Source organism: Callithrix jacchus, chromosome 19 (assembly GCF_049354715.1).
Source record: "Callithrix jacchus isolate 240 chromosome 19, calJac240_pri, whole genome shotgun sequence".
Taxonomy (NCBI): Eukaryota; Metazoa; Chordata; class Mammalia; order Primates; family Cebidae; genus Callithrix; species Callithrix jacchus.
Genome location: NC_133520.1, coordinates 51,548,173 through 51,569,822, shown reverse-complemented (window position 1 = coordinate 51,569,822; position 21,650 = coordinate 51,548,173). Strand labels below are relative to the sequence as shown.

Sequence of the window (21,650 nt, the reverse complement as noted above, 5' to 3'; positions counted from 1 at the left end):
GCATTACAGCCTTGCTAGCCCTCTATATTCGAGGCTGAATCATCCTGGTTGGGCTTCTAGACTTTCCACACATTATGCGTCTTTCTGTTAAGAGCGAATCATGGTATTAGAAATGAAGGGTTCAGGCTTAAAATATTGTCAATGCTTAGAGTACAGCTATATTGTTGAACGAAATAGCGGAATTTTAACAACTTTTATTTGCATGTGTCTTTACATGTTATCCCTTTTGTCGTTGTCAAAGAATGCATTGCTATTGAGGATGAGTCTTTGAGGGCAAAGCAACGAAAATATCTATAAGGAACATTGAAGGCAAGAGTGTGTCACTTTTATGGCAAAAAAGGTGTGTGTCTTCATCTAAATCTATTTATTTACCTATTATCTTAGAATTATCATTTAGAAATAAGATGGTTATCAAAGGAGTGAGGGACCATGTTAACTTCTCCTCCCGGGTCCACAACAGGCGTGGTTTCAAAGGCAAGAACTTCCCACCGCCATGCCTCCATCCACCTCCCCTTGGGGGGACTTAGAGTTCTTGGTCTAATTTTCCCTCTGAGTGTGGGCTGGGGAGAAAGCCCAGGTGAGCTTCCTTTGTTTAAAACGCCGGTCAAAAGCTCTGAGGGAGGAGGCTTTGATTGCAAATCCGGCAACCAATCCAATATCAGAGTTGAATATCAGTCACTCCAGAGGAAGTTTGGAAAAGCTCCTCTCACTGGACAAGAACCTGAATGGGGCCGGAGTAACTCCGGGGTTAAATTCCCCCTACTCCCTTACCTATTTCCCTCTTTGGGATCCCCTCCCACGGCAGCGTGGGAGCCTTCTCTCTCGCTCTCTCTTTACCTGTGCCGACTCCATCTCTGGATCCCCTCCCACGACAGCGTGGGAGCTCCCTCTCGCTCTCTATTTCTCCTTCTCTCTCTCTCTCTCTCTGCTAATCCATAGCTTTCTGCAAAACTCCGGGTCTGATACTTACTTCAATGAGCTCACTGCGCCACCAGGGCCCTCTCCCCATTCTTGGGTGAGTGAGGCCCAAGGACCTGGGAAAACACATCCCCAATGGGGAACAGTGATTGTCTTTGGGACATCCCCGCAGACCTGCTCCTGTCACCCGGTTACAGGAGTACATATCAATAATGTTTATTTGAATTGAAAAACGAAGAAATATTTTTCTGACAAAAATTGTTCTGGCTTTTGCTTATTAATTGATCGTGGGGATTGGATTTGGCAATTAGAATATATAGTAAATATTTCCCACAATTCCAGTTAGGTCAATCTGAAACGCCAGTGTTTTAAAGACAATATTTAAAAACTACTTCGTAAATATTACAGTGATGTTTTGAGATGAACAAAGTTTCAACTTTCTCAAACTTTCTGTATACAGTAAGTTCAATATGTTGGGAGCCACAATAAGTGTCTCTAGGTAAAAGAATATCACGTTTCATTGTAGTCAACTGATAAGGCAAGGTAAGACCTATTTGGGATAGTACCAAAGAATAAGAAAGTGAATGACTCCACAGACTAGAGTTAAGTGCTCTGACAAGTCTGGTGATTTCTTGTACTTAGTTTAAAAGAAAATCATAGGTGCAATGAATTAACATGACAGCAAATTATTAAAAGAATAAATAAAAAGTTTGATCACTTTGTTATTTCTGACATTCAAATCAGAAGAAGGACCTGTTTTTTAAAAAGACTGATATTGGTGTGTTTTAGAAAGCTCCTTCTATTCCCATCTACTTATAACTGTGTTTCTGAGTGTTTGCATAAGACGCATTAAAACTTGGAATAGGACTGATGGTGAATGCTGCTTCACACTAACAATATATAATATTCTCCCCTGGAAATATAGACTATTCTTTAAAAAGCTCCACTCATCTCATTTATTTATTTTTATTTCAATAGCTCTTGGGGCACAAGTGGTTTTTGTGTCACATGGATGAATTACATAGTGGAGAATTCTGAGATTTTAGTGCACCTGTCACCTGAGTAGCTAATAAGTACCTAACGTAGAATTTTATACCTACCTCCCCTCCCATTCTCCCCTTTCTGAGTCTCTAAAGTCCATCATATTCCTCCGTATGTCTTTGCATACTCATAGGGTAATTTATAAGGAAAAGAGGTTTGTCTGGCTCATGGTCCTGCAGGCTATACAAGCTTGACACTTGTAGCTGCTTCTGCTGAGGCCTCAGGAAGCTTTTACTCATGGCAGCTAAAGAGAGAGCAGGTATGTCACATGATGAGAGAGGCAGTGAGAAAGACACTAGATATTTTAACAATCCAATCTCATGGTAACTAATAAAGTGAGCACTCCCTCACTGCCTTGGGGAGGGGGCACCAAGCCATTCATGAGGAATCTGTCCCCGTGACCCACACACCTCCCATCCGTTCTCACTTCCAACACTGAGGATCACATTTCAGCATGATAGTTGGAGGGGACAAACATCCAAACTTAATCAGTAGGCAATGAGGCAAGCGGTTACAGTTTTGAGAGGCTTTGATTAGCAATCAGTACATCTACATTTTACTTGTGAAAAGAGGGAATAGAGGAAAAAGTCAATTATGCATTCATCTCCTGCTCTGTAAATCTACATTTTACGTGAGATAAAGTAAACATGTGAAAAGCTGAGTAGAGGAAAAGATTGTTTGTGCACTCATCTGGGGGCGGCAGAGGGATAATCTCCACTCTGGTCCTTGTTCCATATCTGTGAAGATAAGCTGGTAAATTGAAATCAAGGTGAAATTGAACAGAACTTGTTTCAGGACTAGTTTATATGGGGGGTATGTATTTTGAAAGATTTGGGGGCCCACAGGAAATTTCCTTGTGAGCAATTTGTCAGGAAAACCGTCTAGAAAGATACGCAGCCTTGTATTGTGAGAACCTGGTTTATACATGTGAGGCTGTGACTACGGTTGCGAAATTACAGCTTTCTGTTTGGGAACAAAAGGAAGGCAGTTTTTGCTTGACTCTGTTTCCAAGTTTAACTTTCCCTTTGGCATAGTAAATTTGGAGTCCCAAGATTCTATTTTCTCTTAGAGGAGTATATAATATTTTGTTTTATTTCTATAAAGTTCTAGAACAAGCAAGACTAAACTATGGTGACAGAAAGACAAATCTCACATGTTCTAATTCATGTGTGGGAGGTAAAAACTGAAACAATTCAACTCATGGAAATAGACAGTAGAATGATGATTACCAGAGGCTGGGAGGGGTAAAAGTGGGGATGATTAGTGAGTGCAAAAATATGGTTAGATCGAGTAAATACGATCCAGTATCTGACAGCACTAAAGGGTGGCTGTAGTCAACAATACTTTATTGTGTATTTTCAAATAACAAAAAGAGTAGAATTGGAATGTTTCTAGCAAACAAATGATACATGCTTGATGTGACAGAAAAATTAAAAAACAAATCAGAATGCAGGGGCCTCTGTGTGTGGGGATGGGGGTTGTGTTTGATTATAAAGGGTGATGGACATATTCTATATCTTGTTTTGCATGCAATTAAATTTGTCAATACTCATCAAAATGTACACTTAGATTTTTTTTTTTTTTGAGACAGTTTCACTCTTGTTGCCCAGGCTGGAGTGCAATGGTAAGATTTTGGCTCACTGCAACCTCCACAACCTCTGCCTCCTGGGTTCAAGCGATTGATTCTCTTGCCTCTCAGCCTCCCAAGTAGCTGGGACTACAGGCGCCTGCCACCATGCCTGCTAATTTTTGTGTTTTTAGTAGAGATGGGTTGCACCATGTTGGCCAGGCTCGTCTCAAACTCCTGACCACAGATGATCGATCCATCCACCTGCCTTGGCCTCCAAAGTGCTGAGATTATAGATATGAGTCACTGCATCCAGCCTTAGATTTGTATTTTATCGTTTGTAAATCATGATTCGAAGACTAGGTTAATTTGTTGCTTTACACTAAACAAAACATCATGAACAAACTGGCTAACTTCCATTATCTCCCCTACCTTTTATCTTTTTTCTCTGCGTTAAGAAATCTACCACCTTGGCAACTCTGGCATATCAGGAAATGCCAACTTGAGTTAGACTTTAGAAGAGAGATGATAGCCTTCCTGGGGGGAATATGGAAGACCTCAGGCTACACACTTGGTCACCAGATTCTTGAATGTTAGAAGAAGGATCCAGGTAGCTTTTGTCTTCAATGACTAAGCAACTAAGTGTATTGAGGGTTTACCTTGATGGACGAGAAAATGGAATTCTGTCAGGATTAACTGACAAGAGACAAAAAGAGCAGTTTTGGAGTGTGACGCTGTGTATCACCAGGGAAACGTATCAGGTGTTCATGAAGAAAAAGCACCACAAGAAGACTTCAGCAGAAAAAGTTGGACAGCCAAGATTCTCTGAGCCATTCAATTTTCTTTCCCTGGTGAAAACAATCATTAGGGTCCCAACCATTTTGCTGGGTGGTATTCAGGGTCAAACACTAGTTCCCTGTTGTTTCCTCTGATCGTTTTAAGGTCTTGGGGAAGGCATGAAAATATCATACTTCTATTCTTCACCAGCATTATGAGCCAATAGAGAATGGGACAAAATATCAGGTGGATTTTTACTGAGTAATTGGCGCTGATGAATGCAGCTTAGATCTTCAGGCCAGTAGACTTCCTAGTACTTAGCTGCAGAATTGAATGCATTTCCTGATCCAGTTAGAGGCTGTTGGGGCTCAGAAACCAGGACTCCAGATACGGCATTTTGACGAGCTGAACTAAAGCAGCATCGAGGTCCCTCCCACCTGCCCCAGCCTCCAGAGTTTCTCCCCAGGCATAGGAGAAAGCTGTTTTCTGAAGTTCTTCTATCTGCCTAAAGTCCAGACCCACCAAGGAGAACAACTGGTTTTTCTTCTCTTTCCTGTTACCTCATTATCTATTGCAGGAAAGCAAACCCAGATGTGGCTGCACCTGAACAAATCCTTTATAAGACATCTAAAGAGAACTAATTACTGGTTAATGTCTGTTCCCCTCCCTTCATTCTCCCTAGTAATCACATATTGTCCCTCAGCAGAGTTCCTCTCCTCTCCCGTCACCTGTTTTGTCAGGATCCAAACCCCCATTCTTTTGTCACCTCACGATGGTATGTAAGCTTCTGTACCCCCAGCAGGGCTGGGTCTTCATTCCGAAGCCTCCTGTGTATGTACATTAGATAAATATGTATACCTTTTTTCCTCTTAATCAGCCTTTTGTGAGTTGATTTTTCAGTGAAGCTTCAGGAGGCCAAGGGCCTGGGGCCCTGGAAGGCAGTGCTGGGTCGCTCTGCTCTCTACCACCAGGCAAGGCTTCTGTGTGTAAACTTCTGCAGGGCTGACAGTAGTCAACAATATGTTCTCTCTGCAGTCAAGTTCCCTTTCAAAAAGGAAAGAAGAAGAGGATGAAAATAATGCCTCACTTTTCTTCCAGACTCAAGACAATCAGGGAAGACTCTCACTTTCCCTGGGTGAGGCTGGGAGTGTTTTGCCGATGGAGCTCCACCCACGTGGGAGTAGGGATGACACATCTCTCCCATTAACATTCTCTGCCCTCAGGCTTGACAGTCCTTGACTCTCCACACCCGGGCTTGTTCAGCCTCTGGAAGCAAGGATGAGTCATATGTTGCTCTAGTCATCCCTGGTACCGTGTTCCTGCTACAAATCCTTTCCATTGAATAACCCTGATTTGATCACCTATCTTCTTGGCACTATACGTATACCACAGAGACTTGTTTTCTCTCGTGTGCCAGGTGGTATCTTCTACCCCCTGGGAGACCTTAGTGGAACCAGGGAGGCCGAGCCATGGCACAGTTGAGGCTCTGGAGTCAGGACAGGTTTGGATCTCATTTCCAGCACTGCCTCTCAACATGAGCTGGGACAACCGCCTTAACTTCCCCTGTGCTTAACTTTCCTCATTTGAACCAATGGGATAATCCTAGTCCTTACTTCACAGGTTTGTTCTGGCATGTTAACACGCGCTCCGTAAATGTGGTCCTCCCCCAACAAATTCTAGTCCCATGCAAGGAACACACTATTGGCAGTATTGGTTATATATCCAATACTCATTCTTTTGTCACCTCACGATGGTATATAAGCTTCTGTATCCCCCAGCAGGGCTGGGTCTTCATTCCAAAGCCTCCTGTGTATATACATTAGATAAATATGATACCTTTTCTCCTCTTAATCAGCCTTTTGTGAGTTGATTTTTCAGTAAACCTTCAGGAGGTTCACTGATGACCCTTCTGTCATCTTTTTCTGTGTTCAAGTTTCTGTCTTCCCGGTCCCTAACTCCTGAATACCTTTGGCTTTCCCTCATTTCCATTTGGCAATAAAAAGAAAACTTCTATAAATGCGACTTTGAGCACCTTAGGTTCTTGGCATCACCTAGCAGCTCCTAGTCTCCTCCTGATACCTTGTGACTCTGATTTTGGACAACAGCCATGGACCTGGCTGCTGATTTTTTATTTTCAGTATTGACTTTGTGTGCCCTCAGGTTTCACTTTTGCTCTAGTCTGCTCGGCAAGGTACTTGTCTCTGTTCTAAGGAAGAGGTACTGCTGTCTGACTTTTGGTACAAACTCCTTTTCTTTGCTCTTGATTCACATCCTCTAAGTTTCCTGGTTCCTTCTCCCTGTGCTGCTGCTTGGAATCTTCAGTTCCTCCCTCTGTCATCGTCTTTTCTCAGCCATTAAGTAGACCAATGTCTCCCACAGATTAAAAATAATAACACATCTTTCCTGCCTCTTCCTTAACACTCATCCCCTTCATTGACAACACACTGGAAATACTTGTCTGAACCTGTGTCTCTCTGGCAGCCTTTCCTCTCACTCAGCTCACACTTGCCCACCTCTAGTTAGGGCTGTGACCTTACGCCATACCCTTGTCTTTGGAAATCAGGTACTTTGACAGATGACAGGAAGGGGTTGAACCAGCAATCTTTATTTTATTTTATTTTTTGAGACCAAGTCTTGCTCTGTCGCCCAGGCTGGAGTGCAGTGGTGGGATCTCAGCTCACTGCAACCTCTGCCTCATAGGTTCAAGCGATTCTCCTGTCTCCCAGCCTCCGGAGTAGCTGGGATTACAGGCATGTGTGGCCACACTTGGCTAATTTTTGTATTTTTAGTAGAGACAGAGTTTCACCATGTTGGCCAGGCTGGTGTCGAGCTCTTGACCTCAGGTCTTTCGCCAGCCTTGGCCTCCCAAAGCGCTGGGATTACCCACATGAGCCACTGCACCCTGCCCTGGACCAACAATCTTTAATGCCCTTTCAGCTCTAAGACAGATGAACATGGTAAGAGTTGGTTTTTGCTGTTAATCTCATTGCTTCATTTATAGAAATTGTCACTTAGATTACAATTTTAGAGTAAAAAAATAATTCTAAAGAAAATTGTTAATAAGAAAAGGGATAAAAATGAGCATCATTTCTTGTAATGGAATGTAATACTGTCGTATCTGGCTCTAATAGTATGGGGTGCCTAATGCTTTGATATTTAGTACATTTCTGTGCCTGGAAGGCTGAAATTTGTACTCACTTTGTGATTTTAGCCAAATAAGAAAATGACATTTATTGATCTATTGACTTGCTATAGCTGAACTTAAGGCAATAAAAAGAAAATGACAATAGTATATATTGTCTATAGAACAAATAAAATGGGCTATCTTATTCTTACTTGAGTCTAAAACGAGTTTATATTTCTCTAATTCTGCTCATATGTGTGTAAATATTGTTGACAATGAATCACCAGGAAATAAGCTGGTTGTTGGTGAAAGTAACACATCAAATTTATGTTTGAGAATTATAGGCTAGAAAAATACATAATTCCTATGTGATGTAGAGCAGTGAGAAATTTAGTCCTACAAGAAAAAGTCTAACTGTTTTTCTTTCCTCTTCTTCCTTATCCCATTCCACTGGCTAAGCTAGCTGGTTTCCAGCCAGCCCCCAGGATGCTCTTCAGATTCTCTAGCTTCTGTCCTGGGGTGAACGAGCCTTTACCTTTGGAACTTGAATAGGGAGCATCTTGCTAACTCTTACAAATACCATCCTTGTAAGAGTGGGGAGAAATTTCAGAGGTCTAAGAAAGTAAAACTTTTTAAAGTGGGAAGGAATTTCAGAGACCTAAAACCGGAAGTAGGCAGTGTAGACATTTCCTGTGTACAGTCGGTTTCAGAACCAGTCCAGTATAAAAGTCTTCTCTATAAAAGAGGACAGGAGTAGCCATATGCGAGAACAGATTAAAGACAATGAAATGTTTTACACTTGCATATTACCTTGTAATTGTACATATCATGTTGACTGCATTTAGTTATTTGACCAGGATGGGCAGTCACCCACCCCAGCTGAAGTTTTTGTTATATTTTGTGCATGGTTGTTTAAGTTTTTTTGTTTTGATTTTTTTTGTTTTTAATTAAAACAATATGACAGCGCTTGAAAGGGCGAAGAATATGCCACTTTGGCATGAGGATTATTTTGAGCTAAAGGCAACTGAGAAGAAGTAGATACAAGAAAAGTTTCTGCACTGCTCTTATTTGCCTAAAAGCAGCACCTAATTTCTAAAAGTATCCTCCTTTCCTCCCTACAAAGAAGGACAAAGGTTTTTCAATGGAGATGACTTAGTTCTCAGCCCAAAAACCAGTACCAGAGGAATCTACATAACAAACTTTACCAGCCAGCCTTTATCCACCATATCTGCCTTATCCACCTGTATCCGCCTTCCCACAATTTGCTGCCTCTAAAGCTTCCTTTTCTTTTGTCCTCCAATTTCTTCAAAAATGTGTTGTTCTTTGTGAAGAGGTTATATAAGCCAGAGTTCTAAGCCACCTCTTTGAGAACCATTCATTCCCCGTCTCCCATGTATATATGAGATATACATGTTAATAACTTGGTTTTTTTCTTGTTGATCTGTCTTATTATAGCAGCTTCACCTAAGATCTCAAAAGGTAATGATGATTTATTAACAAGATGGCTGAAATAGTTTCATGTATGAGCCCTTTTCACTGCTTTGTTTTTGTCTAATATGCTTCTATAGTCTAAAATGGCTACCTCAGCTTTATCCATCCTCCATATTTCAATGCAAGCACCACTATCTTCAAGAACCATTCCAGACACCATCTCCCTGCACTGTTGTGAGTAATCGCATCTTCCCTTGGAATGATGCTTGATATTCTAGTGGATATGAACTGCGTCTCAGTCACCCCTACTGCTTTCATTATGGCATAGTCTTCTGAACATGATACAAACTCAACCCATGTTTTTGAAATGGATATATTTAAGACAGAAATGTCAATAACACCTGCAGGGTGCTAGTTTCCAGGATGAAGAGCTGCCAGTGCAATAATTAGCAAAGTCAAGTATAAATTGCCTACAAAAGAAAAACTGAGAAATAAAGGTTGTATCATGCAGAATAAACTGGGATATAAATAATCAAAGATGAAATAAAATATGCTGAAGAAAGTGCATTGTTTATTTAATGTTATATTATTTTAGAGAATGCATTTTCTATATCAGCAGCCACCCGAATGACTTCCACCTCCTCCGCTTAGCTCAGTCTTTAAGAAGATGACAATGACAGAATTTTCATTTCCAGCCTACCCACTTTCTATATCCACAGAGAATTAAGTGCAGGGTGAAATCGTCACCTCCTACACTCACAGTCCTTCTTCCAGGCAACAGTGGAACCAGCAAAACAAGAACTTTCTTTAAAGAAACCACAGTGTGTGGTTGGTGATTAAAGTTATATTATAGCTTTTTGCCTGTATGGATAACATTCAAATAATGAATTAACTGTCAATCCATTACGTCACAATTTTTCTAATAATCTACTTTCTGACAAATCAATTTTTCTAATAATCTACTTTCTGACAAATCTAAATAGGGGAAAATGTCTTTGCAAATTGCTGTTAAAAATCCTTATTCTAGCCTCTGTGGATAGACTCACTTTCTAACTCTGCTAGTTCCTCTCAGGTTCATGACATCTGCTTCCATGCCATCATCTTTGAAAGAAACGAAACTCTGTATCTATCCAACCAAAAGAAGCACACCACAGTTTTCTTGCCATGGTTTACAACATTGTTTTGTTGATTCATTTGTTTCTTACCAAGCACTGGCCAAGTAGGAGGCAGGGAAAGGGCAGAAGTTAAACCCTGTAACAAAGCCCTGCTATGCGGCCAGCTGAGACTTTTAGTTGCAAATTATTGAGCAGATCATGAGGCCTTAAGGCAGCTCCTATGTTGGAGTTGTTGGCCGTCATCATTGGCCACTATGTTGCCTTTGTTATTAGCGTCCCTTACTTGCCTGATAATGAATCATACATTCAGATTGGACATATATTGGTTGCTCTCACATCTGTCTGAACATATCAGTCATCATAGTATTTCTGCGGGGTGGGCATTACTTGCCCATGGGCTCAGAGAAATTAAGTGACTATTCAAAGTCTATCAGTGAAAGGAGTAGAATTGCAACCTAGGTTTATCTGACTTCAGATGACATAACTGTATGATCTTGAGCTCAGGTCCTTCAAAGTGGAGGAAGATGAGCCCACATCTCCTCTGACACTCAGACCTTTCATTGCATTCCATTGTGTCCCTTGGCTATTTTTCACGTTTTTCCCTGACCCTGTGAACTTTTCATTTGCATCCTCTTATTATTGTGAGTATACGTCCCAGATTAATCTTGGGAGGAAGAGCAGGAGGAGGATAAGGAGGATTAAGAGTGGTCCCACCAGCACCCTCCCTTGTACAAGTAAACAAAATGTTTTGCAGATTTCTTCTGCCTACCTGCAGCTTTTTCTTTTGCTATCCATGCTCATGACTAATTCTCCACAGAAGCTCCCCAGTAATTCTTATGTTAAGCCATGGGGCAGACACCAAAGTGCTGTAAAATTGATGGGATTTTTGCTGAGTTCCATTGCCACAGGCTCTACTTACTATGAAGACCTTTACGTGATTTACCGCTGCCTTTAGAAGAAAAAAAAATCTATTGATAATATTGTTTCCCCGTTAATTCTTGCTCTGGTCTTGGTAAATTGAATTCAAGCACAGTCTGTTACCAAAATAAGAAAAATCTACCCAGAATGTAGATTTGACATTAATCATTCAAAGAACTAGACAATTTTCCTGGATACATAAAGGTTTAATAAGGGTGTTAGCCTAAAAGATGTCTAAGTTCCTCTAAATTTTATGTAGAGTTCACATGTGTGATATGTTATTCTTAGTTAACAGATGCAGAAAGACAAGGTGAAGAAAGGAACTTAATTTAAATGACTATTTCTCTAGCAAAGGCCATTTCCTCAAGTCAAAATGAAACCCCTTGAAAATTGAATTGGGGGTACTTCCAACCCTTCTTTTTATAGGACATGGGGATTGTCTTCTGGGGAAATGACTCCATCTGGGTACAGTCATCATCATCCATGGGCAGAGGACTTTACTGTGCATTATGGGCTGAATTGTGTACATATCCCCATACATTCATCTGTTGAAACCTCCAGTAACTCAAAATGGGGTCTTATTCGAGAATAGGGCCTTTAAAGAGATGATCAACTTAAGGTAAAGTTATTAGTGTCAGGCCTAATCCAGTATAACTGGTGTCCTTATAAAAGAAAAACTTGGACACAGCCAGCCATACAGGAGAACTCCATGTGTACATAAAGACTGCCACCTACAAATCAATGACAGATCCTACCCTTACAGCCCTCCGAAGGAATTCACCCTGCTGACACTGTGATCTGAGACTTCTATCCTCCAGAACTGGGAGACAAGACATTTTTCTTGTGTAAGTCATCCCAAGGCCAGATAGGTAGTCAAGGAAGTGACCATGTCCTTGGGATGCAGCAATGGTGCTGACCATACAGTCAACACAGTAAGCCTCATCATTCACATTGTAATCGAGCTCATTCAAGCAAAGCAATCTTCAATAGGGACTTTCCCTTCTAGAAAGCAAGAGCATTTTGATTTTCCTTGTCCTCAAACTGCCCCTTTGCTCATTATCATAGTAAAAAACATACCCTTGCATGGATATTTAAGATGTGAATGAGACATGCAAGGTATGGACAAGCATGTACAGCTACTGCACATGTGCACCCCATGGATCACGCAGAACATGCTTACTAGTAATACCTGTTTCCATCTCCTTGTGAATAATCATGTAAGACTCCCAGAAAGGGGGTCTCCCTTGAGCAGTCTCTGCTGCATCAACTTTACGAGCAGACCACTCTGAATTCTTCCTCAAGGGGTGCTGTCTATTCTGCACCTAATTTCCAGAATGTTCTTTTTCCTTTTCAATTAATTGCTCTTGTTGCACTTCTTTTGCTGTGTGTCTCTTGTTTAAATTCCTTTAAACTAAGAGGACAAGAACCAAGGTTTAATGCGGCCATCAACAGTCTAGCTTGTGGTACATCATTCCAGCAACCCTAGCAAACTAATACACCATGCACCTCGGTGTTCACATTCACATCATAAGTGTGTGAGGAATTAACAGATGAAGAAACTGAGGCTCACAGGTTCACACAACAAGCGCCATTTCTCTGTTCCAACATGCTAACAAATATAATGCTGAAGTTGGCTTAAGAACAGCTATTCCAGAAGAAAAGAAATATTCCCAGCTTGGCACAGTGGCTCATGTCTGTTATTCCAGCACTTTGGGAGTTTGAGGCGGGAGAATCACAAGGTCAGGAGTTCCAGAACAGCCTGGGCAACATGGTGAAACCCCATCTCTACTAAAAATACAAACAAAATTAGCTGATCGTGGTGGTGGGTGCCTGTAATCCCAGCTACTCGGGAGGCTGGAGAATTGCTTGAACCCAGGAGGCGAAGGTGGCAGTGAGCCAAGATCGCACTACTGCACTCTGCCTGGGCCACAGTGTGAGACTCCGTCTCAAAAAAAAAAAAGAGAAAAGAAAAAAAAAATATTCTTATATTAAACATATTAACAATAATGAGATTTTATGATAGCATTAATTCATAATTTTTAGTCCCTATTGGTATCAGGCATTGTTCTAGGTGCTTTACATGTTTTCTGGTTTTTTTTGGTCTTTTTTTTCTTTTTTGAGACAGAGTCTTGCTCTGTCACCTAGGCTGGAGTGCAGTGGCATGGTCACGGCTCACTGCAGCCTTGACCACCAAGGCTCAAATGATCTTCCTGCCTCAGCCTCCTCAGTAGCTGGGACTATAAACACATACCACCCTACCTGGTTAAATTTTAAAAAATTTTTTGTAGGCACGGGATCTCCTACTATGCTCAGGCTCATTGTGAATTCCTATGCTTAAGTGATTCTCCTGTCTTACCCTCCCAAAGTGCTGGGATTATAGGCATGAGCCATCAAGCCCAGCCTAACAAACTTATTATTAAGTAAGTATTAACAGGCTGTGACGTACATCAAAGGTAATATGCTAATGAATTACAAACCAGAAAGTAATCTGCCTTTTTAATATAGCCAAGTAGGTGCAATCTATCACATACGTTCTCAGGAATAACGATCGACTGACCTTGTATAAGAGGACTAGACAACTGACCTTATATAAGAGGACTAGACAACTGACCTTGTATAAGAGGACTAGACAACTGACCTTGTATAAGAGGACTAGACAACTGACCTTGTATAAGAGGACTAGACAACTGACCTTGTATAAGAGGACTAGACAACTGACCTTGTATAAGAGGACTAGACAACTGACCTTGTATAAGAGGACTAGACAACTGACCTTGTATAAGAGGACTAGACAACTGACCTTGTATAAGAGGACTAGACAACTGACCTTGTATAAGAGGACTAGACAACTGACCTTGTATAAGAGGACTAGACAACAGCCATTTGCTTAATATTCACCTGGTAATTGGGATATTGGGGTAGACATCTGTGCTAGTTAATTGCCTTTATTTGAAATAAAACAATATTTATCTCTAGGACAAGTATCAGTCAGAGCTTAGAGCAAGCTCCCACAGGGACCAGAAAACAGGGGTGCTAACTTCCTTAATGTTTTTATTTCTAAGAAATGCCTCTCAGGCCCTTAAGAAAAACATTTATAGTTTATAAGGCTAGCAAGAAATTTATTTAGCCTTTGAAAAGATTTACATGTATATCAAAGGGACAGGAGAAGGATTTATAAATACTAGTTTTTTTGTAAGAAAATGTTCTAAAAAAAAAAAGGAGGCAGGGAGGTGTCATTTTCCTTTCTAGCCATAGAGAAACGTCAGTGTTTTTACTCTCATGCAGACAGATGAGAATATCCTTTATATATAGGGAGTTCTTACAAATCAACAACAAAGAGACAAGCGCAGCAATAGAAAAACAGGTAAATGGTTTGAAGAGATGATTCACAAAAGGAGAAATTTAAATGTCCATCAAACATATGAAGACACACTATTGCATTAATTATCAAAGAAGTGGACAAAAGGATTTGATAATCACATGGCAATCTGCCAAAAGTTGGAGAAAAAGATAATACTCAATTCTGACCTAGGTGTAAAACTTGTATAGTCTTTTTCAGTAGGAGCATAAATTGGCACAACTTTTCTGGTGGACAGTTTAGCAGGGAATCTAAGAAACATTTTATGAATGTTCAAAATTCTGTCATTATGGGCTGAATGTTTGCATCTTTACCCCCAAATTTTTGTGTTGAAATCCTAACTCCCAAGGTAACGGTAGTAGGATTGGGGAGCTTTGGGAGGTGATTAGGTCATGAGGGTGGGGCCCCCATGAATAGGATTAGTGGTGCTACAGTAGAGACCCTCTACTGGAGCGCTTCCTCGCCCCTTCCACCATGTGAGAACACAGCAAAAAGATGCCCTCTGTGAACCAGGGAGCAGGTCCTCACCAGGTACCAAATCTATCAACACTTTAACCCAGGACTTTCCAGCATCCAGAACTATGAGAAAGACATTTCTGTTGTTTATAAGCCATCTAATCTGTGGTATACTGTTACAGCAGTCTGAACAGATGAAGACATCTGTGTTCAGTGGCCTATCAAAAAAAAACTGCAAAAAGTGTACATAAAGATTCATGTATAAGTATATTCTTCAAGGCATTCTTTAAAATATTGAAAAATGAGAGAAACTTAAATTTTGGTATAACCATATGATATAATTCTCTGTGCTATTCAAGTCTAATTTTCATAAAAAGCTTAATGACCCAAAAATGTGTACAATGCAATGTTGGGTAAAAGGCACATGCCTGTAGTCCCAGATACTTGGGAGGCTGAAGTGGGAGGACCATTTGAACCCAGGAGGTTGAGGCTGCAGTGAGTGATGGATGATTATACCACTGTACTCTAGCCTGGGTGACAGAGAAAGACCCTGTCTATCACTGAGAGAGAGAGAGAGAGAGAGAGAGAGAGAGAGAGAGAGAGAGAGAGAGAGAGAGAGAGGAAACATGAAAAGGAGAGAAATCGTTGAATTTATTAGTAATCACTAATCACCATCTCTGGGATCTCTAGGTAATGAAGGTAATTATGATTTTACTTTTGTTCTCTTATTTTCCTCTCTAATAAATATATATTTATAACTGAGACAATCCCCACATTTTAAAAAAGAGTTATTATGCAGAGACAGACACACAAAAGGATTGAACTAGTGAACTAGCTGACACTGTGGTACGCTTCGCCTGAGCTTCTGTCAGATTTAGAAGCAGGGAGAGGTCCAGGCAGCATTCTCATGCCAGTGACCCCTCCACAAAGCCTTTCTGACAACTCCAGACTGTGGTGACCTCTTTTTCTTTCATATTCTCAGAGCACTGCTGTGCAAACCATCTACTTTGGCCCAGTATAATCTCATGTTGAAATAAAAATTACAGCTGAAAAGAGCTTTGAAGGTCATCTGGCTCAACCCCAAAATGCTGCGCTGAGGTGAGTGAGCCCAGAGAGACTGACTAAGTCAGCGTTTATTTCTATATTTAGGGTTTTTTTTTGTTGTTGTTGTTGTTAGCATGAAAGGGAACTAACTTAGGGTACTTAGGTTACCTCAAAGTAGGAGTCTATGGGTCACCTCAAGGTAAGGCTATATGGAAGGTGAGAAATGCAGTGGTATAGCTGGGCTTCAGGGGTGACTGGATATAATTAGGTTGTTTAGGAGGTAATTTAGTGACCAGGTCATCTTGAAGTCTCTTTAATCACTGGCGGTCTCTACTCACTACCCCATTACTTTATTATTAGAGTGACTCAATCACTCTGTTGTGTCTGATCATTTTTCTCTACTGTCCTTCTCTTTTTCAGCTGCTTGTTTATTTAGTTATAGTTTCTGCTGCTCTCAGGCTTCCACTGTCTTTCTAGATATGTTTCAGCATCTGTCCATACTATTAGTGGTTATGATGTTTCAACCAATCAAATTGAAACTCCTCCACCACCCCAAAAAGTCGGATGGGTTCAGGAAGTTAATACACTGCATACTGCCTAGATGCTCCTCCTCTGCCCAGCAAAGGATGCCAGCTCAGGCAAATCCGCATTTTCAAAGTACGGAGGCTTTTTGGTATACAGAATATTGGCCAATTTGTCAGAAATTCTTCAGAAGAGGACTGAGGCACACAAGTGCTAAGGCTCCCTGAAGGTGACAGCACAAAGTGCAGATTCCTTGTTTAACCTTCCTAATACTAGATCCAGACTTTTTTTTCCTCTCTCTGTTTTTAATTTTTTTCTGTTGGAGTGCATTGGTGCAATCTGGGCTCACTGCAACCTCTGCCTCCTGTGTTCAACTGAGTCTCCTGCCTCAGCCTCCCAAGTAGCTGGGACTACAGGTGCGCACCACCAAGCATGGTAGAGGCGGGGTTTCACCATGTTGGCCAGGCTGGTCTTGAACTCCTGACGTCAAGTGATCTGCCCACCTCGGTCTCCTAAAGTGCTGAGATTACAGTTGTGAGTCACTGCAGCCTGCCCTAAGCTTTCTCTAGCATGTACCCCCAAGGCTGTTCCAAGCACTCTAGCTTTCCATTCAATTGCACTGGAATTGGAAAACTCAGAGGGATGCACGGCTCCTCTCATTTATTGATAAAAGCAATAACACAGCAACTACTATTGGTAACAAATAATTTGGGGCCCAGTTGTTAATCATTTTTTTGACATGATTGTGAATCAATAAATTAATAAATTTTTCCAAAGTCACCTAGCTCGTTAGTGACAGGACCAGACCAGAACTCCTGACTCTCAGCTCAGAATTCTTCCCTGAGCATCACAATTAGAGAGATGTATAGCTCTGTGCTGTGTGCTATTGATTTCTTTTTATTTTTAGAATTTTTTTGAAACGGAGTCTTCCTTAGTCTCCCAGGCTGGAGTGCAGTGGCACGATCTCAGCTCACTGCAACCTCCACCTTCCGGATTCAAGCAATTCTTGTGCCTCAGCCTCTCGAGCAGCTGGGATTATAGGTGCATACCACTATGCCCAGCTAATTTTTGTATTTTTAGTAGAGATGGGGTTTCACCATGTTGGCCAGGCTGGTCTCGAACTCCAGACTTCAGGTGATCTGCCCGCCTCAGTCGCTCAAAGCACTTGGATTATAGGCATGAGTCACTGTGCCCAGCCTGCTATGTGCTATTGAACTGTGAGTCAAGATTACTATTACAGTAGATCACTATCTTTAGAGTCTTAGACTCTGTTTGGGTGACAGGATGGGCACAAATAAAATAATTAGGAGATTATGAAATCAAATCCCCAAAGCAAGAACTGTGCTGTCCAATTCAAGAGATGCTACTTACATGTGTATATTTAAATTTATTATTAAATTGCATAAAATTTGAAATTTAGTTCCTCAGTTTTACTAGCCTCATTTCAAGTTCTCAATAATCACATGTTGAGGCTAGTGGCTACCATATTGGATAGTGTAGATGGAGAACGTTTGTATCATTTCAGATAGCTCTTTTGGATTGTGTTGAGCTGGAGATCAAACATCCAATGGGAGTTTAAAGATGAGAGAAACCAAACCATATAAAAGTGTGTTAGATTTCTAATTAAATTTCTCCAGAAGTTCTACATTGCTTTCTGAATTTGGTGTGAAATCCTTTTCAGTACAAAGGAATCCCCTTGAAATCTTACCTCTTGCCTCTCCTCATTCCAAACTCCACACCCATGCCACTTTTCTCGGAATAGAACATTTTCAGGATTAAACTTTTCTTTGATAATAAAGGTATAGTGAGGTGGTCAGCTAAACATGATAGATTAAAAACACGAATTTGTCTTTTATCTCGCCTTCAGTCACACAAATATGTCAGAAAATGAATATTTTTGTTTGTTTTGAGACAGAGTCTCACTCTGTCACCCAGACTGGAGTGCTGAGGTGTGATTGCTCACTGCAACCTCCACCTCCCAGGTTCAAATGATTCTCCTGCCTCCGCCTCTCAAGTAGCTGGGACTACAGGCACGAGTCACCATGCCTGGCTAATTTTTGTATTTTTGGTAGAGATGGGGTTACACCATATTGGCCAGGTGGCTCTTGAATGCCTTACCTCGAGAGATCCACCTGCCTCAGTCTCCCAAAGTGTTGGGATTACAGGTGTGAGCCACTGCACCTGGCCTAATATTTTTAAATAAATAAATGAATTAAAAAAGGCATAAATGCACAAGGAAGAAGAGTCAACACATTTACCAACTTTGGGAAGATGGAAATGTGAGGGACAAGTGGTAACTGAGTTGGCAGTCAAGCAAAGATGAATCCTCAGCCTGTGAAAAACTGGTGTGTGGAAGCCAACAAGAAGCAAGCTGGTTGGAAACAGAACTCTGAAAAGGCATGAATGAAAGCAGCAGGTTGGAAGCACAGAACTCTGAAAAGGCCATGAATAAAGGCAGCAGGTTGGAAGCACAGAACTCTGAAAAGGCATGAATGAAGGCAGCAGGTAAAGCTGAAACCATGGGCGTGTGGTAGATACAAGAACTAGGAGAGCTGACTAATGTCTTTGGAAAGAAATAGTCCCCAGAGCCCATTTCTCACTCTGCAGAATCAAGCTAATATCCCTCTCATGTAATGTAGCTCATGAGTAAAATGCAACACTTTAAGGTTGGAGGGGAGGCCGGGCGCGGTGGCTCAAGCCTGTAATCCCAGCACTTTGGGAGGCTGAGGTGGGTGGATCACGAGGTCAAGAGATTGACAACATCCTGGTCAACAAGGTGAAACCCCGTCTCTACTAAAAATACAAAAATTAGCTGGGCATGGTGGCGCGTGCCTGTAATCCCAGCTACTCGCGAGGCTGAGGCAGGAGAATTGCTTGAACCCAGAAGGCGGAGGTTGCGGTGAGCCGAGATCGCGCCATTGCACTCCAGCCTGGGTAACAAGAGCGAAACTCCGTCTCAAAAAAAAAAAAAAAAAAGGATTGAAGGGGACACTAGTTCATAGTTAATGCAGGAACAACGGTGTGATCACATGACAAAGAGCGTTCATAGAGGAGGTATAAAGTATGGTCACTGCTCTCAAAGACCTTTCAAGGTCTTTTGCTCTAGATCTCTGTAGCATTCAACCAGTTTTAGCATTCATTTATGAGTTCTATTGGGTAGAGAAACAAAAGAGAACACTAGGATCTGAAGTTACTGAAGAAAGATCAGAGGCAAAGGGTGATTTGATCTTGAGGATGGTAAGATTTGGACAGCACACTTCTACCTATTTCTAAGACGTCAGAATTAGGTAGTAAACCCCTTTATTTGCAGGCTCAAGAGGTCAAAATGAACACCCTATATTCTGCGGCACAGAGGGGAAACAAATTTATTAAAGAATGATACCTTGCTTCAAATATTGCCCTCTCATTGGAGAATTTCACAAATAAATGAAACCTTTAAATTTTGTGAAGTTCGTTTATTGCTGAGAATTATTTTGTCTTGGTTGTGGTCAGTAACTCATTTGTACTAAGACACTGAGCTCAGTTAAACCAGAGGAAAGGGGATGGGAAATACAAATGGAACTATTTACACTCACAGAGGCACGGGGAAGCATGTCAAAACAGAACACTAGACCAATTCCTGACCACTTAAGACCAATATTTTTACCTATTAATTCAATTTCAGGATGAATATCCTATCTCCAAATGGTTCTATATCATGGCAAAATGTGTATAAAAATAATCATGTTATTTTTTAGCAGGTAGAGATGGGGGCCGCTTAAAAGTTATTATTATTTTTAATTGTGGCAAAAAAACATGTAACATAAAATTTACCATCTTAACAATTTCTAAGTGCACAGTTCAGTAGTATTAAGTATATTTCCATTGCTGTGCAGCAGATCTCCAGATTTGTTTCATCTTGCAAAACTGAAACTCTCTGCCCATTAAACAATTGCTCCCGATTTCCCCCATTCTCCAGCCGTAGGCAAGCACTATTCTACTTTTTCCTTCCATGAATGTGTCCACTCTAGATACCTCATATGAGTGGAATAATATAGTATTGTCCTTTTGTGATTGACTTATCTCACTTAGCATAATATCCTCAAAGTTCACCCATATTGTAGTGTGTGTCAGAATTTCCTTCTTTTTTCTGGCTGATTAGTATTCTGTTATAGTTACATATCACATTTTGTCACTTATTCATTTGTAGATGGATGCTTAGGTTGCTGCCATCATTTAGATACTGTGATGAATGCAGCTATGAACATGATTGTGCAAATATTTCTTCCAGAGTTTGCTTTTAATTCTTTTGGATAGATACCCAGACGTGGGATTGCTGGATGTTGTGGTAATTCTACCTTTAATTTCGTGAAGAACCACCATACTGTTTTCCATAGTGGTTGCACCATTTTACATTCCAACTAGCAGCAGGGCAAGGGTTCCAATTTCTCCATATACTTGCCAACAGTTGTGGGTTTTTTTTGTTTTGTTTGGCTTTTGATAGCAGCCATTATAACGGGTATGAAGTGATATCTCATTATGGTTTTAATTCACATTTCTTTAATGATTAGTGATGCTGAGCATTTTTTCATATGCTTGTTGGAAATTTGTATAACATCATTGGAGAAATGTCTATTTAAATCCTTTACTCATTTTTAATGGTGCCATTGGGTTTTGCTGTTGTTGTTGTTTTTAAAAAAAACTAACAGGATCTCACTCTGCCACTCAGGCTGGTGTGCAGGGAGGGGCATGGTCATGGCTCACCACAGCCTCAACCTCCCAGGCTCAGATGATCCTCCCACTTCAGCCTCCCCAAGTAGCTGAGACAGGTAGGTGCATGCCACCACAACTAGTGATATGGTTTGACTCTGTGATTCCACCCAAGTCTCACCTTAAATTGTAATAACCCCCATGTATCAAGAGCATGACCAGCTGGAGATAATTGAATCATGGGCCAGTTTTCCTCATGCTGTTCTAGTGATAGTGAGTGATAGATCTGATAGTTTTGTAAGGGGCTTCCCCCTTCACTTGGCTCTCACTTCTCTCACCTGGCTCCATATAATATGTGCCTGTTTCGCCTTCCACCATAATTATAATTTTCCTGAGGCCTCCTTAGTCATGCAAAACTGCGTGGGTCAGGCTGTTCTCAAATCCTTGAACACAATTCTCTCACCTAGGCCTCCAAAAGTGCTGGGATTATGGGCATGAGCCACTGTGTCCAGCCTGTTTTATTGTTCTCAAGTTGGGAGAGTTCTTTAAATGTTTTTGGATGTTAACTACTTATTAGATATATTATTTGTAAATATTTTCTCACGATTTGTAGACTGTTTACTCTGTTGATTGTGTTCTTTGATGCACAGAAGTTTTTAAGTTTCATATAGTTCCATGTGTTTATTTTTG

General features: G+C 40.9%; 1 long non-coding RNA gene across 1 annotated transcript in view; it reads right to left on the bottom strand.

Annotated features, from left to right (window-relative positions):
- Window positions 1-762: 762 nt before the first annotated feature.
- LOC118149502 (uncharacterized) overlaps window positions 763-21,650 on the bottom strand; it is a 29,808-nt gene continuing 8,920 nt past the window's right edge. The window contains exon 3 of the long non-coding RNA XR_004737016.3: window positions 763-5,347. This is a non-coding gene — a long non-coding RNA (uncharacterized LOC118149502). The remainder of the gene's footprint in view (window positions 5,348-21,650) is intronic.